Source organism: Dasypus novemcinctus, chromosome 3 (assembly GCF_030445035.2).
Source record: "Dasypus novemcinctus isolate mDasNov1 chromosome 3, mDasNov1.1.hap2, whole genome shotgun sequence".
Lineage (NCBI taxonomy): Eukaryota > Metazoa > Chordata > Mammalia > Cingulata > Dasypodidae > Dasypus > Dasypus novemcinctus.
In genome coordinates this window covers 20967503-20986540 of record NC_080675.1, presented here as the reverse complement: position 1 = coordinate 20986540, position 19038 = coordinate 20967503, and the positions used below count along the sequence as shown (strand labels likewise).

At 35.7% G+C, this 19038-nt stretch overlaps 1 pseudogene; it reads left to right on the top strand.

The window, feature by feature from the left end:
* The first annotated feature begins 2479 nt into the window (after positions 1-2479).
* The window catches only part of LOC101422708 (RNA-binding protein 3 pseudogene), a 37710-nt pseudogene continuing 21151 nt past the window's right edge, over positions 2480-19038 (top strand).

Below are 19038 nucleotides of genomic sequence, written 5' to 3'. Positions count from 1 at the left end.
TAGACTCAAACACATCTTTATTAATCAAAGTAGGAATCATTACAATCAACACATTTTTGCCAGTGAGAAATTGTTTGTTTATTTCTAAAGTTTGAGAAAAGTTTGCTTATTCCTGTAGTGTAAAAATCCATGCTTCAGGATTCAACAAACTCTTGAAAAGCATTTTCTGTATCCTGTGGTCATGAAAGTTGTCATGATATTTGAAGAAGTGGTAGTCGGTTGGCGAAAGGTCAGGCGAATATGGCAAATGAGGCAAAACTTCATAGACCAATTTGTTCAACTTTTGAAGCATTAGCTGTGCGACATGCAGTCAAGTGTTGTCATGAGGAAGAATTAAGCCCCTTCTGTTGACCAATGCTGGCTGCAGGCATGCAGTTTTCAGTGCTTCGCATTGATTTGCTGAGCATACTTCTCAGATTTAATGGTTTTGCCAGGATTCAGAAAGCCGGAGTGAATCAGAAAGGCAGCAGACCACCAAACAGTGACCACGACCTTTTTTTGGTGCAAGTTTGGCTTTCCGAAGTGCCTTGAAGCTTCTTCTCAGTCCAGCCACTGAACTCGTCATCACCAGTTGTCCCATAAAATCCACTTCTTATTGCATGTCACGATCTTATTGAGAAATGGTTCATCATTGCATAGAATAGAAGAAGACGACACTTCAAAATGACAAGTTTTCTGATTTTCTTTCAGCTCATGAGGCACCCATTTATCGAGCTTTTTCACCTCTCTAATTTGCTTCAAATGCCAAACGACCGTAGATCATGTTGAGTTCTTCTGCATCTTCTCATGTAATTGCAAGATGATTTCTCTCAGTTTGTCATCAACTTCTAATGGTCAGCCACTACGCTCCTCATTTTCAAAGTTCTCGTCTCCTTTGTAAAACTTCCTGAAGCGCCACTGCACTGCACGTTTCTTAGCAGTTCCTGGCCAAATGCATTGTTGATGTTACTAATTGTCCCCATTGCTTTATGACCCATTTTGAACTCAAATAGTAAATCACAAGAATTTGCTTTTTTGTCTAACATCATTACCATAGTTTAAAATAAATATAAAATAAACAGCAAGTAATAACTCATTAGCAAAAAAAGTAAAGTCAAAAAAGCACATCAAAATGATGTATAACATAACATTTATTCAAGAATGTATGCAAACATCAAACAGCAAATTTCAACATTGCAAAACAGCAATTTGTTTGTACCAACCTAATACCTTCCTTTTATGAAACATCTTTTGTCCTACTGAGTCTTAGGAGAGATTGAATTCTTATATCTTGTGTCAACAAATTATCATGAGACCTGAGTTGCTAATCATAAATTGGATGTTTTCCAATCTACTGTTTTAGTTTCCTAGACTACTCAAACAAATACCATGGAATGGATCAGGTTAAACTGTAGGCATTTATTTGCACAGTTTTGAGGCTAAAAAGTCCACAGCAAGTTAATCAAGGCAATGCTTTCTTCCCAAAGACTGGCATTCTGAGGCTGCCAGCCATCCTTAGTTCTTAGCTTATCACATAGAAAGGCACACGGCGACATCTCCAAGTGTTGGTGTTCTATTCCAGCTTTCATTGAGTTCAGTGTTTTGCTTCCATAGTGTTCTCTCTATATATTCATTTGATTTATAAAGGACTACAGTAATAGAATTAAGTCCCGTCCTGAATGAAGTGGGCCGTATCTTAATTGAAGGGACCTCATCAAAAGATCCTATGTACAATGGGTTTACACAACAGGAATGGAATATATTTAAGAACGTGTTTTTCTTGAGTACATATAGCTTCACACCACCACGCCTACCAAGCCATAAAGATAGGTGTCCACAGCAGTACTACACCATAAAATGGAAGTGGTATATACAAGATTGGGTTTGAGCAAGCCCTGAAGGCACAAGTAAGTTATACGAGGAAATAGGCCCAAATGCCCATGGTCCTTCTTCTGCCACATTACCTTCTCTTTCCCAGCCCATATCTATAGCCTCTTGGGGCGTTCTCTGTAATTAATTGATTGAGGATTAATTGAAGATAATTAATTGAAGAGAAAACTCAGGCCTTGGTTTACAAATGATTTTGCATGATAAAGAGTTGCAACACTAAACACCAATTCTGGGACATCCTTGTAGGACAGTGGTGAAGGGAAATCCTTTGGCCCAGTGGGCAAAACTTTGAGCAGTGCACCTGGTTGTTCACTTTGCTTGGAAGGAGGCATGCTTCATGGGCTGTGACCAATGGTGGGACTGGATGGTCAGGGACTTTGAAAGAATCATGTTTGGAAACTTGGTCACAAAGAGATCTGGAGGAGAGATACATGGATAGACATTTCTGAATGGATGAAAAATCTGAAGACATCTGTATCCCATGCAAATGCTCACCAGTGAATGACTTTAGCAGAGGAGAATTTTAATAACCAAGTGGACAGGATTACCTGTGAGCCTCTTTCTCTAGCCACTCTTACTCTTGCTCAATGGGTTCATTAACAAAGTAGCCATGGCTGTAGGGATGGAGGTTAGCATCGGCCCACAGCAACAACTTCCACTCATCAGGTCTCACCTGGTTATAGCCACTGCAGAATGCCCAATCTACGAGCAGCAGAGAACAACACTCAGAGATGAACACTCGATCCCTGATATTGCACTATTCCCAAAGGTGGTCAGTCTGCTACCAAGTGGCAGGTTGATTGCATTGGACCACTTCCATCATGGAACAGGCAGCATTTTGTTTGTATTAAGATTAAAATAGACACATATACTAAATATGAATTTGGCTTTCTCCACATGCAATGCTTTTGCCAAAACTACCACCCATGGACACATAGAATGCCTTATCCACCCTCATGTTATTCTATACAGTTTTGCTTCTAATAAAAGAATATACTTCACAGCAAATGAAGTGTAGAAAGCCCATGATCATGGAATTCACAGGTTTTACCATGTTTCCCATCATCCTAAAATGGCTAGACATAATAGTCAAATGGCCTTTTGAGGGCTCAATTATGGTGCCAACCGGTGGCAATGCCTGTATGTGTTCTAACTCTATTGTGCTATTTCTCCCATAGCCAGGTATCACAATTCTAGGAATCAAAGAGTGGAAATGGGAATGTTATCATGCATTATTACCCCTACTGATCCACTAGAAAAAGTGTTACTTTCCATATTCACACCCACAACCTTAGATTTTACTGGTCTACAAGTCAAAGTTCCAAAAGAAGTTGTGCTTCCACTAGGAGACATAGCAATGTTTCCACTGAACTGGAAATTATGCCTACCATCTGGCCACTTTGAGTTCTTCATGCCTGTGAATCAACAGGTAAAGAAGGAAATACCATACTGGCTGGGGTGAGTGGTCATGATTATCAAGAAAAAATAAGACTGCAACTACACAATGGAGGTAAAGAGGAGTTTATCTGGAATACAGAAGATCTCTTATGGACTCTCTTATTACTACCATGCCCTGTAGTTAAAGTCAATGGAAAACTTCAACAACCAAATACAGGCAAGACTAATAATGTCTCAGAAATTTCAGGAATGATGTTTTGGTTCACCTAACCAGCAAAGAACTGGAACTAAATGAGATATTTGTTGAGAGTAAAAGGGATATGTAATGGGTAATGAAAGAAAGTAGTTAGAAATATAAGCTATGCCCACATGACCAGTATCAGAAATAAGGCCCGAAATGGTTAAGTCTTTCTTTCTTGTTTTGTTAAGTATATGTTTGTATATATAAAGCAAATATCTTCATTTTATTCCTGGTCTTACTCCCTTATCATATATTGTAAGTTGCAATAACTTTATGCCATAGTTATTTAAGTCACAATATATCAAGTTTAGAGTCAGTATTACCAAGTCCTTGTATCCTTTTCTCAGGGAAAGTGTTAGTACCTTTCTGGTTGTATAGAAAACTGTTGAATTAAGTTGGCTGGAAGTATGACTGGAGTTATTTTTATTTATAAGTTAATAATGGTTTAAAGGTGGCGGACTTGGCCCAGCGGTTAGGGCATCCGTCTACCACATGGGAGGTCCGCGGTTCAAACCCCGGGCCTCCTTGACCTGTGTGGAGCTTGCCCATGAGCAGTGCTGATGTGTGCAAGGAGTGCTGTGCCACGCAGGGGTGTCCCCCGCGTAGGGGAGCCCCATGCACAAGGTGTGCGCCCTGTAAGGATTGCCGCCCAGCACGAAAGAAAGTGCAGCCTGCCCAGGAATGACACTGCACACACGGAGAACTGACACAACAAGATGACGCAACAAAAAGAAACACAGATTTCCATGCTGCTGACAACAAGAGTGGACAAAGAAGACGCAGCAAATAGACACAGAGAACAGACAACTAGGATGGGGGGAAAGGGAGAGAAATAAATAAATAATTATTAAAAAAAAAAAAAAAGAATGGTTTAAGGACCTGTGTTTGAGTAGAAAGGTGGCAAGGGGTGAACTGAGATGGTTAAATTCAAGTGTCACCTTGTCCAGGTGTTTGGTCAAGCAAGCACTGGCCTAGTTACTGTGAGGATATTTTTGTGAATTTAAATCATTAGTCGATTGTTTACATTTATGGCTGTACTACACCTACAATCAACAAAGGATATTGCCTTCAGCATTGACAGAAGCCTCATCTAAATAGCTGAAGGCCTTAAAAGGTGAACTAATGATTTCAGCTGTTAGCTATTTCCTATAATAAATCTCATATTTACATACACATAGCCTGTCAATTCTATTTCCCTAGAGAATCCCAACTGATATGGTCTGGCTTTTAGCACTATACATGTTTCAATATAATTTGATATTTTAATATTCCACCTAACCCAATCTTTATCATTTCACATTGTAAAGATTTACTAGAGCAAAATAACAAATTTAAAATATTTATGAAAACTAAAATCAAAGTTAGCGTAATTTTTCACTTTAAAAATTTCAACCAACAGATGATATCTTTTCACTTATGTAATATTTGTCTTTAAAATAATGTTCTCACTTAAGATTTTTAATAAAAGATCAGAATAGAAACTTTGAACTGAAAGGAAAAAGGCTATTTTTGTAGTTTGCTTGTTTGTTTCAAAAATAATATAGCACAGTGTTGTTGGTGTCTCTTATTAAAAAACCTATAACAAAATAATTTATGGACTTAGGCAATAAAAAATAGGTCCTGCAGAGGAGAATTAACATGGAATCACTACAGAAAAAACTAGTTTCCTATGTCTTCAGAAATATTCGTGAAGTGTAAATCTAAGGAAAATCATATTGAGATTGGAACTGGAATAAATGGGTTCAATTCTGACTCCACCTTGGGCAGGTTACCTGACAGACCCAACCTGCAATCTTCTAATTGACAACAAAAGAGAATTCCAAACTCAGACTTCTTTCCAGCACTTTTGTGAGATTAAATAAAATATTGCACAGGAGAGCTATTTTTAAATTGCAAAATTCTATGCAAATATAAATTACCTCTGCTATTCTTAATGAATAAGCATCAAGACCTTGAAGATAAGAACTGGAATTCTTGGAGTGAAAAGGAGAGGTAGATAACAAGATAATTTTAATAGTATTCCTGTGAAACTCAGTGTCTAGGACTGTGCAGCAGCAATCCCAGGCAGTAAAATTGCTTGTAAGATTGGAGAACGTCAGAAATATGATTCTTTCCTTTCTGTTGCTTCTGTCAGTTCTCTCATTTAGCATGACCTACAATGAGGGACTTTGAACCAGCCAGCCTCTTTGTACACTCACCAATTAGCTTAAACAGTGCTGAGGGAGTTAAATTTCTAAAGCCCAGTATGAACATGCCCTTCCACTGACCAGCAATAACCAATGGCTTCTCATTGCTATTGAAAAATAGTCTCATCTTTTCAGTCTAATGAAACTTTGAAGTCCAACTCAATGTTCCATGTTTACTTTCCACCATTCCATCATGCGAAATCATCCCCTAACCAAGATCAATTTCTCCTTTTTAATGAGCATGCATAGCTTTTGGTTGTTTTTATTTAAGAATGATAGGTAGTATTGACCATGTGTAACCAACAAGTGTTTATTTAACTCTTGCTAAATTGGTACATTGCACATTGTTAATTGCACATGGAAGAAAAGAAAAGGAAATTTGAGGACATATTTTCAAATTACTTAAACTTGGGTTAAGCAGATGAGAATTGCTCAGAAAGAATAAAATATCATAGATAATAATAGATAAAAATATTAGCTTAGATCACCAGGTTTATTGAAATTTTAGAGAAATAAGGTTGATGAGGGGTGACAGGAAGTTTTGGGAGTAAGTAAGACTTGAGTTGGAATTTGAATGATGAGAAAGATATACAGCTGTATTACTAGCATATAAGCAGACATTCTAATTCAAAAGAAAATATAATATGGGCAAGATTATGGTGGGGATGAACAGCCCAAATATATTTCTTTCAGTCTTTTATTTATTCATTAATTCAGCAAATATTTACTGAGTACCTACTATGTGTGTATTAGGGTTCCTTAGGGAAACAAAACTGACAGGAGATAAGCATATATATATATATATATATATATATATATATACACACACACACACACACACATATATTTACAATGTAAATATTATGAGTTTTTCATTAAAATTGGTGCATACAATTGTGGGGATAGGCAAGTGCAAATTCTGTAGGGCAGGCTGCAGGATGGAAAATCTAATGAAGGTTTTTTGATGAATTCCCCAGGAGAAGCTGGCTGACTGAAACAGAGAGGGAAATTTCGCTTCTGGGTTTTGAAACCATGACTTATTTTAAGGACTTCAATTGATTGGATAAGGCTTCTCTCATTGTCGAAGGCAATCTACTCAGGAGATTATAGATGTAATCAGCCATAGATACAGTCAACTTACTGATGATTTAACTCCATGAAATGCCCTCACAGTAACAAGTAGGCCAAAGCTTGCTTGACCAAACAACTGGACACCACAATCTGCCAAGTTGACATGTGAATTTAACCATCACAATGTGCCAGGCATTTTTCTGCCCACTAGGAATTGAACAGCAAATAGAAAAAAGTCCTTGCTTTCAAAGAGCCCATATTTTAGTGTGGGAAGACTGACCAAAGCAAAGAAACAAAAATATGTAATATGTCAGGTAAAGGTAAATGTAATGAAGGAAAATTCAGGGATGACGTTGGAGAGTAATGGGGGTTGGGGGGGCATGGAAGGCCTCTCTGCTACGTGTGTGTTCCAGAGAGAGCTGTGAACATGGGGAGTGGGTCATGTGCATATCTAGGAGAAGGTTGGCCCAGGGATGTGAAATACCAAAGACCTGAGGCAGAAACATGCCTGAAAAGTTCCAGAATAGTTACAAGCCTTCACAAGATGTGGTAGAGAAAGCAAGGGAAAAGAGGATTAGGTGACGAGGTCTGAGAGGTTGCTGAAAACATGATCACTGAGGACCTCAAAGGCCAGTGGATAGACTTTGGATGCTATTCTGGGAGAAATGGGATGTTATTAAATGGCTGGGATGTTATTAAATGGCTGTGAGCACAAAATTGACTGTATCTGACCTGGGATTAAATCAACCACTCTGGCTGCTGTTGAAATAGATCTTAGACAGAACAAGGAAGAAGAAGAGAAAGCACAGAGGAGAGCCCAATATTCAGGTGGGAGGAGCAGAGGGTATAAGAGAGTGATGAGATGGTAAGACATGTCCTCCAGAGGTTTCATGTTGCATTTGTTTTTTTTTTAAGATGTATTTATTTATTTTTTATTTCTCTCCCCTTCCCCCATCCCCACTCCCCATTGTCTGTTCTCTGTGTCCATTAGCTGTGTGTTCTTCTGTGTCGCCTTGCATTCTTGTCAGCGGCACCAGCAATCTGTCTCTTTCTGTTGCATCATCTTGCTGCATCAGCTCTCCCTGTGTGAGCACCCCTCCTGGGAAGACTGCACTTCTTTTGCATGGGGCGGTTCTCCTTGCAGGGTGCACTCCTTTTGTGTGGGCCTCCCCTATGTGGGGGATACCCCTGTGTGGCACAGCACTCCTTGTGTGCATCAGCACTGCGTGTGGGCTATCTTACCACACAGGTCAGAATGACCTGGCTTTGAACACTGGACCTCCCATATGGTAGGCAGATGCTCTATCAGTTGAACAAATCTGATTCCCTCCTGTTGCCTTTCAGTTCAAACAGCACTCCCTTCAGTTGGTGTAAGGCTGAGTAGTTTGATTCTCTCCACCAATGTCACCAACTACATCATATCTTCGCTGCTTCTTGTTCCTGTCACTTTCCACGCTGTGCTTTTTTTCTGTTCAGCCTTCTAATGCAGGACCTCTTTACATGTTATTTCCTTTTCCAAAAATATTTTTCCTATCATTATTCATCTAGTTGAGTCATTCTCATATTTTAAGTTTTGATAATTCAGAGAAGTTCTCTTCAATCTGACAGAATCAAATTCCCCTAATGTAAGGTCTCAATAGTGTGTTGTATTTACACTTCAAAGCAGTTCCCATTATTGTCATTTTGAGTCTATTAATGTGACCCTTTGATTATTAGGTGTCTACCTGGCTAGATTGTGAGCACAAAAAGGGGGAAGAAAGTATGTGTTGTGTTAGCTCACTGTTAACCAAATCAATGCCTGCTGAGAAAGTATGAACAAATTGCAAGTAGGGGCTGAACCAGATCATGCAAAGAGAACTATTTGGCATGAGAATGCATGGATACATATCAGTTTTTCATGTTAAAACTGAAGGATTTTGGTTTCTTGTGGTATAAAATTCAGATTTTGAGGATTAACTGGCATAACAGATTTTAAGTTTTCCTCAGGCTCTAAAATTTAACACAAATAAGTATCATCACTGACAACATTGATGCCCCTTTTGATTATGGCATAATATTTGCATAATTTCAAGAAATTGAGTAATTACAATTACTTCTTTGATTTTAGATTAAGAATGAGGAGTTTGCTCCTAAGAGGAAAAAAAAATGTAAGTATGCACAATAGAAGAAGAGTAGGTTACCAATTAAAATGGGCAAACTATATAAAGAAAATTGATACAAAAACTTGAGAGAAGATGGGGGTCTCTTGAAAAATTTCAGTGGCTCTGCATAAGGCAGAGAGACCTGGTGCCTCCCTGTGGCTATTTAAGGGATATGTGCTCAGGGACCAGGATTTAGTGACCTGGAAACAATTGTTACTGAATGGTGCCTAGATAATATCCAGAAGTCAAGTCGTTGAATAGATGTCCCAAATTTGTGACAAGAACAGTTCTTTTGCAGTTATTTAGCACCAGGCAGGATATCAGGGTGGGGCTTTTTTCCAGAGTAGAGGACAGTGTTCATCTAGTAGTCCTCAGATATCTAGGAGTCGCCCCAAAAATATTTGACTGAAACAATAACAAGGAGAGTAAAATATTCATTGCAAGGGTTAATTCAATTAGCATATTGCAATAGCGTGTTTGTGTATGTTTGGGAGGAGGGATGACAATACTGAGGAAAGGAGCAAATCACTACTTGCTATGAATAAAATTTTGATAGGTAACAGGGTAACAAGGGAATAAGAAGAAAAGTGCTGGAGAATACACAGATGCTGATTTTTTCCTTTTGACCCACATAGGAAACATAATTTCAATTGATACACTTAATTACATTATAACACCATTGTGTGAACACCACATATTTCAACTCTCCTATAGATTTATAAATCCCCCATCTCATCAATGACCTTTCCTCTTACTGCCACTAGAAGGACTTATTGATTATTTTGAGAAATAAATCAGTGAGAGTGTCTGAGGAAAAAGACATAAGGAAATGAGAGCATAATAAGTATGAATATATACATTGGTGTCACAGGAATTTTGATATGCAAAATTCCTTTACCATAATAAGCCATGCAGTGATATATGGTGTACTGTACATGAATGCTATATGGAAAAGCTCATAGCTGTGTGAACAACACTAGAAAATAGTCTGGGAGTAGGAAAACCTGTGTTCATCTAACTAGTACAAATTAAGATAAAATAGAACATAAAGCAAACAAACAAACAAAAACAAAACAAATGATACCCCGAGTCCATTTGCTAGCCATCCTGAGCTTTCTTACCTCAGATTTCATGGTTAGCAGCATCAGACTTCAAACAGATTCACTCACATGGTTTGAATTGGAGTATTTTCTCCAATACTCATTCTTTCTGACTCTTACTATTGGAAATTGAGCAGCATATCCCCCAGAAAGAATATCATGACATTATTTATATCCAGAGAGAAAGAATCCCTTTTGAACAATGCACACGCTCTTTTGACCTGTTCTCTATTTCCTTTCTTCTTTCGGTTTTTACTCATAGAATTATTGCAATTCTACCAAATTTCCTGGGAAATGGAATCTCAATGAAACTTTCCATCTGGCAGGATAACATTTTGAACCATGAGGTAACAAACCACTTTTAGTTTCCAAACATGTACTACTTATTATTGTCATTGATATTTTGCTATTGACAATGATAGTGTTAGCTGCATGAAATATAATATTACCCAGTACAACAATGAAGAAGAAAGGAAGGAAATAACTTTAGTCAGGGGCCAAGGAGGGCTTCCTGTGTGTTTTATAATCCAAGAGAAAGCACATGGCACCCAAATTGTGACTAGCCAAGGGGTCACTTGCATTGATTTCATTCTCTTTATTTTTTCAGAACTTGTTGTTAGCCTATGGCTTGAACTTAAGTCATTTTTGGAATCTTAAAGATCAGGAATTGGTGCAGTAAAAAGTATGGGAAATAGTCCACCTGGAGATCAACCTCATGACAATGAATAGGGGTTCAAAAAAACATCTAAAAGTTATTGGCAAGCTGCATAAGGATCAGATTAGCATAAGGGACTAAAGTTCATTATAACTAGACAGTAATATGTGTAGGGCAGGGATCACCCTTAAATCTAATAGCAATTCTTTTCCAAAAAATCCTTCTGCTTTGAAACATAGAAGGGATAAGTTGGAAACTTTGAAGAGGCGAGATCTCTAAAGTGCTAGGCAGTAAATCATGTCCCATCAAATAGACAGGTTCTTTCTCCAAGCTTGGAACCAGAGGGTATTCAGGAGACCAGGCAGAAGCTCAGGAAGAACTGGACGGAGTTGGGTTTAGAAGAGTATAGCATCTGGTGGTAAGTGGGCTCTCAGGCCCTAAGACTGGAAGACACATTGATTACATTTGATTACATTTACCATGAAGTGTAACATATTCACAGGTTCTGGATACTCAGACTCTGATATTTTCTGGGGATCCTTACTCAGCCTACCAAGCACATATGTCTGCTTTCATCACTTTTGTTCAGCAGAGTATTGGAAGTTCTTGCTTCTGAATTAAGGCAAGTGAAAGAAAGAAACCATAGAGATTGGAAAGGAACAAATAAAACTGAATCTTTTTGCAGGTGCCATGATAATGACTATGTAGAAAATCCCAACATATCTAAAAAACCCCTCCTAGAACAAGTGAGTTTACCAAGGTCAGAGGATAAAAGATCAACACAGAGGATTCAGTTACATTTCTATGTACTAACATCATATTTGTAGGACCTGAACTCAAAGGTACGGTATCATTTATAATAACTCAAAGAAAATGAAATGCCAATGCATAAATTTAACAAAATATGTGCAGGATCTGTAGGCTGAGAATTAAAAAGTATAGAGTAAAAAAATCAAAGAAGGCCTAAACAAATGGAGAGACATATTAGATTCATGAATTGGAAGAATGAACATAGTAAAGATGTCAAATCTACCAATATTTTTCTATAGGTTAAATGCAATTCCTATTAAAATCCCAGCAAAGTTTTTGGGAACACAGACAAGACTATCCCAAAATTTCTGTGGAAATGCACAAGACTTTGAAAGCTAAATAATCATGAAAAAAACAAAAATGTGAAGAATAACTCTGTGATATTAAGATGCGCTATATAGCTACAGTAACCAAGACAATATTGTATTTACAGAGTAATAGGCATATGGATAAATGGAACAGAACAAAAAGAAAAAAACAGAAATAAATCCACAAAGATGCAGAAGCAAATCATTGGGAGAAAGATAACTTTTTCAACAAATGGAAAATGAAACAATTGGACATCCATTGGCAAAAAACAAAACAAAAACAAAACAAATTTCAACCTAATTCTAACACCTTATACAAAAATTAACTCAAAACTGATCGTGGAATTAATGGAAAACATAAAACCTTTAGGAAAAAAATAGGAGGATATTTCTGTGATTTAGAAGTAGGCAGAGTTCTTAAACTAGACAACAAAAGCATAAACCATATAAGGAAGAATTAATAAATTGTATCTTATCAAAATCAATGTTAATAGCAGCTTTATTCATATTAGCCAAAATATATGACTAATACAAATGCCCTTCAAAGGGTAAATTGTTAAACAAACTGTGATATATCCATACCATGAAATACTACTCAGTGATAAAAAGGCATGAACTGTTAGTAGATGCAACAAATTAGATAAATCGCCAGGAAATTACACTGAATGAAAAAGGTCAATCACAAAAAATTACATAGTGTATGACTCCATTTATATAATTATATTTCTAAATGATAAAATTATAGATATAGAAGATAGATTAGTAGTGCTGTGAGTCAGAGACTGTGGCAAAGAGGAAATAAGAAGAAAAAGTGCAACTTCAAAAGGGCAATAGGATGAACCTTTGTGATAATGGAATTGTTACAAATCCTTACTGTATCAGTATCAAAATCCTGGTCATGATGTTGTACTATAGATTTTGTTTTTGTTTTTGATTTTAGGAGGTACCGGGATCGAATCCTGAACCTCATAAAGGGAAGCAGACCCTCAACCACTTTAGCTACATTTGCTCCTAGTTTTGAAAAACAGTTACCATTGGAGAATTGATAAACAAGCACAGTATCTATCTTATTTCTTACAACTGCATGTGAATCTAAATATTTCTTAAAATAAAAAGCTTATTTTAAAAAAATGAGATGTTTATGCTTGATTTTGCACTTTTCTCTCCATGTGCTTATCCTTTTTGTTATCCAGATTCTGTAATCCATTGAAAACTACAGCAATCATGTTTATGTTTTGCACATTCTTGGATTTATTCATGATTTTGTTTCTAATTTCAATGGGATTTTTTCATTATTTATTTCTCATTGATTGTTGTTGCTACTTTATAGCATTATATTTAGTTTACTTCTTTCCTCCTTCCCACTCTCCTGTCCTCCTTTCCTCTCTCAATCCCTCCCCCCTTCCTTTCTTTTATTCCTTTTTAACTGCATGACCAGAGATGTGATTGAAACACTCTTCTCTGTTTAGCGTATTTTAATATGTCCAGATTTATGTAAACCTATTTATGTATACATTTTTATCCACACATCCCACCCCCATTTCTCTGACCCCTACAGGCAACCACTTTAATATCTTTAAAGTTGGTTTTTATGTTTCAATATTGTCTTTTAGGGTCTGTGTGTATTTTAATTGCTTAATAGGTCTTATTATCTTTTCTACTTATGCCCCTTAAGTATTAGTTCATAAAGATCCCTCCATGCATTTAATTATTCTATTACTTTTCATTGCTACAACATAGCCCATGAAGTGCATCCACATTTTATTTGTACAGTCTACCACTGGTGGGCATCAGATTGCTTCCAACTCCTCACCCCTACAGAAAAAGATAAAAGCTACAATCAGCATCCTTGTATGTGTTGTATGTATCTCTTTATGAGCTATTGATATTTTCCTTGGGATACATATGTGGGATCAGAATGGCCAAATAGTAAGACATAGGTACACTAATTTGGCTACATGCTAACAAATTGTTTACCAGAATAACTGTGTTAGTCCACATCTTCCCCCAAATATGGTGGCGCTTTTATCAGCTATAAAAGTAGATACTTTTGTTGTTTTGATTTACATCTTTCTAATTATCAATTGTTTTAAGAATCTGGCCATATTCTTTTTAATTTTGCACAAGAGGGTTTTTTGCACATATCCTATTCATATCTTAGTTCATTTGTCTAATAAGATCAATGTCTTTTTCTTGTTGATTTTATGAGTTCCTTGAATCCTTATCAATTTTGGACATTGCAAATATATTTCCCATTCTGTGTCAGTGATGTTATCCAGCATTTTCTTCAATAGACAGAAATCCTTGTTTAATTAATCAAAATCATCAATTTCTTTATGGCTTGTGATTTTAAAAGCTTATTAAATGTCACTCCTAATTTCTAAGACAATAAGGTATTCTCAAACTATTAATAACAATATAATTTTAAATTTAATGAGCACATATTTAATTCACATAGTATCCATCCTTTTATGTAATCTAGTATTTTTTCCATATCATGAATCAGTGTTCCATTATGTCCTGATTTATTTTTTTTATAATAGTACTCCTCTTGTGCATATTAATCTGTTTCATTGGTTAAGTTGTCTGCTTTTTGTTTAAGATCAAATATTATAAGTTATAAATTGACCTTTATTTCTTCATATAAATAGTTCAGTAAACCTCTCCAGTTACTAAAAAATATCCAAAAGGAACTTTAACTGTGTTTGCAATTAATTTACACATTAACTTGGGGAGAATACTACCATTATAATATTAAATTTTATAGTAAAGACCCTCAAATTATAGTCCAAATCGCCCCTGTTGTCTATTTTTGTGTGTCCAGTTTTTATACTTTTAAATGGTTGAAAAAAATCAAAAGGAAAATACATTGTGATGTGAAATTTATATTAAACTCAAATTTGGTTGCCATAAATGAGTTTTATTGGCATACAGTCGCACCCATTTGTTTATATATTATCTATGACTGCTTTTCTGCTACAAGAGCAAAGTTGAGTTATCCTAACTGATATTATAGACCAAAAGTTTAAGATACTTTTTATCTGGACCTATATATAGCGTATAAAAAGGTTTGATGATACCTGTCCTAGAGTATGACTAGATCTCCTTATATTCAAGTATTTTCCTTTAGTAGAATTTAAAATTTTCACCATTGAGCAAATTCTTAGAGATTTTATAGCTTTTGATGTCATAGCTAAATAGTATATTATTTTTATTATATTTTCTAGATAGCTATTGCTGTTACCAAGAATTGCTATTGATTTTTTCATTTGTTGTTATATATAATAGCATTGTTGAACTATTTAATCATTTCAAATGATTTTTATTCTATTATATTTTGTAGATAGATGATTGTCTTGTTCACATATAATAAAAAAAATTATCTTTCTTCCAATTCTTGACCTCTATTATCTTCTTTTTCTTAAAACATTGTCCAAAACTCAATATTATGCTAAATAGTAACAGCACTTTTTTTGTTTTTGCTTTGTTTTGTTTTTAGTGACAGTGTTGACAGGCATTATTGTCTTGTTGGCTGAATTTAAAGGGATTATATTGAAAGTTTTTCTTCTAAGTCTGCACTAAGATTTGAGAATACAAATTTTATCAATTTAAAGAACCCCCAATCTCTTCCTAGTTTGTCATAAATTTTTATCTTAAACAGGTGTTGAAAGTAATAAAATACTGAATATGCTGTGATCACGCTATTTTAAGTCTATTAATAAGGCAAACACCATTGACCTTCTCATGTTAAAATATCCTTGAACTTATGAGATAAGACAAATTTTTTGTTAGATCTGCTGACTAACCCTCATGGTGCAGTTTCCTCATATTTTTATTGCCTTAACTTTGGTCTTGATTTTTTTGAGATTATTTCTTCTATGTGGGTTGAAGAAGTGTGCCTGGTTTGTACAGATGTACTGACTTAGTGACATTTTTGCAATAGCTTCTTTGCTTAGGATTTCCACTCCCACCAATTTAGATAAATCTAGACTTGACACATAAATGTGACTTTCATTTTATTTCTCATGATTAACTTCTCCCTCTCCTTTCCATCCAGAATCCGAAACCAAGATAAGAATTCTTGTATATTTAATGGCTAAATGGCTGGGTTTTTTTTTTTCATTCCTTATGATAGCAGAGACAATAATTCTATCAGCTTGTGAGTTTACAGATATGGATTTCTATACCTGTTTCTAGTCTGCCCCCTTTGATTACTGTTTTATATCTTGACTGGTTATATATTTAATTTTGTAGTTATATTTTATCTGGCATATCTCTGTTTACATCAGGAAAAAGCAGCTGCGTTTGCTAAGACTGCTTATTGAAGGAACAAGTTCAACTTGAACTTAACCTTGGAAAAGTCACTTACTTCCTTTAGGCCTCATTTTTCTGAGTCTTATGATAAAAGTTTTGAATTAGATATGCTTAGGATTCTTTCTGAAAAATTCTATAAGCCAGTAATTGTCAATGAAATAACTACTGGAAAAAGGAATATATGCCAGATCTTTTAAAAAATCACAAAGTGTATTCAGCAATTAGGAGAATACATATTGTCTCTTGCCCTAAGACCATTTTTATCAGTATTTATAGAAATATGTATCTATTGTCAATAAGTAGATTTGGTGGAAGAAATCATCTAATGAAAGGCATGGAAACAAGGAAAAGAATTTGCAGGAAATGCAATTTGATGGACACATTTGCACCTGGGAAAATCTGCATGGATCTTCTCCCTCCCAGTCTTCGCTCTGATAGATAATGACTTGTAATTTTTTTTTTTTCCTTTTCAACAAAGGTGGATGAAATTAATACCCTGTCAAGTTTTCTCATTCTTAAGTTATTTGAATGCTTCTTCCAAGCAGTCAGGGAGAAGTTTACTTAATCCACATTAATGCCACAGTATTTCTTCCACACATCCTTGTTTTCTTGTGGGTCTATAAAAATAGGTGGAAGCATGGCCTTGCACTGTCTCAAATTATATAAGAAGGTTTTGGCTTCTTATATAATTTGAATCACACCAATATATGGAACAAAATATCCACCATCCCTGCCCTAATGCAATGGCTGCTTCAGACTGGGGGCAAAAACCCTGTGCATTTGAGTACATTGCCAAAGAAGCGCTAGGACATTTATCTCTTTAGATCCTCATAGATCCACATTTTGTACAACAATTGGAAGCATCAGTGTGGTATTTGGTATTGAATTTAATGAGGTAAAAGGATACTGAAATCCTTTGATTGGATCCTGTGTAATTTTTTTTTTAAGCCATTTCCATCATATTGGATGTAAGTGACCCAAATTGCATTCTGACCCAAAGAACAGAAGTAGCACTTAGTCTGACAGGCAATGGTTTAAAGATGGTTAGATTCATAGATGGGAGAAATGAACAATAAGGGTGGTGAGTTAGATCCAAGATGTGGGGCAAGTTTAAAGGTTAGTGCTAAGGAATGGAAACTATTCATCAGGCAGTGAAAAACCATTGAATATTTGCTGTACAAATGAACAACAGGAACTGTACTTTAGAAAGATTAATCTATTGCCAATATACAACATGTATTGGAGAAGATATTAGTCCACATTGTCCATATTGACACAAAACTAAATCTATCAATTAAAAATTATTAGTTTTATTAATGAAACCCTTCCAATTAATTAGCCTATAAGACTCAGATGTTTAAGTCAGAGCTGTGAATCTACTGCTTTCAAATATATAGGTAGAAGTTAGATTCCAGATTTGATTTTATCTGTAAATCTTTTGTTATTTTTGTTTCTGTTCCAAGTGTACAATTTTAATATTTCAGTTATTTGTCTTTCTTGAAACTTGGTTAATATTCTTATCATACATAATTGAAGGATAAATGTCAGAGTTTTTCTTTAAAAACAAATCCCAATTAAAGTGAGAGATGTTGGAAATAGGCACAGGCTCACTTCATTTATTATAACATGTTCTGACCTTTTCATTATTTTGATGGTAATTATTCCAAGTTTTTGCAACAACAAAAAAAACTCAGATCGTTAGTGTTTTCTCAGAGTTCATACTTTATTATTCCTTTTTCTCATATTGAATACTGTTAACTTTCTTATATATATTTCTACTTCTTTTGCTAATAGATAATTTATTGGTTTGCTCATTTAATTTCAGAAGAAAAAGCCAACAATTTTAATTGCTTAAGTTCAATGTATTTCTATTGGCATCAGTTTTAGTATTGATACTGTCAAATTTTTACTGGGTTTTCACTTTTTTTCTAGAACATTATTAAGAGTTACTTAAGAGAAATATGGTGTCTTATTCAATTTTCTGTAGTATATAGAATATCACCTGACACATGACATTATTTTGCTTTATTAAAGAATGTGTACTCATATCTTCATATCTCCATGTAGCTACTTTTATAATGCTGTTGGAGGTTTCTAAAGAGTAGTCAAGGTTTTTCATAGTTTGTATCTCCTGCAGCCCTAGTGAAATATTTTTGCAAACAAATTTGAGTAAAATAGAATCACTTAAACTTTGTTTTATTTTCTGCTTCTGTTTGTTTGGCAATGGATAGTTATATTATTTTGAGGCATGTGAGTATCTAACAGAGCTAGTCAGCATATTTTCTCTTCAAAGCATCAAATAAAAACAAGCAAACTGGGAAGTGGATTTGGCTCAATGGATAGAGTGTCTGCCTTCCACATGGAAGGTCCAGGGTTTAAACCTAGGGCCTCCTGACCTGTGTGATGAACTGGCCCACGTGGAGTGCTGATGTGCACAAGGAGTGCCGTGCCACGCAGGGGTGTCCCCCATGTAGGGAAGCCCCACATGCAAGGAGTGTGTCCTATAAGGAGAGCCACCCAGTGTGAAAAAAGTGCAGCCTGCCCAGGAGTGGCATAACACACACGGAGAGCTGATGCAGCAAGATGATGCAACAAAAAGAGACACAGATTCTTGGTGCCACTAACTAGAATACAAGCAAACACAGAATACACAACGAATGGACACAGAGAGCAGACAACTGGTGGGGTGAGTGGGGAAGGGGAGAGGAATAAATTTAAAAATAATAAATCTTAAAAAAAAACATGCATACCTGAAATACCTCGTAACACAGACAAACAAACCCACAATTCTCTTGTTTCTGTATAGTGATAAACCATTGGTTCAATTTGGTTTGCTGATTTGTTAATAATTGCTCAACTGTACAAAATCTTAGAAATGAGATCAGACTAGTTCCAGGATAATGAAGAAAACTAGTTGAGCAGAGAATTGGTACAAATTTGTGTTT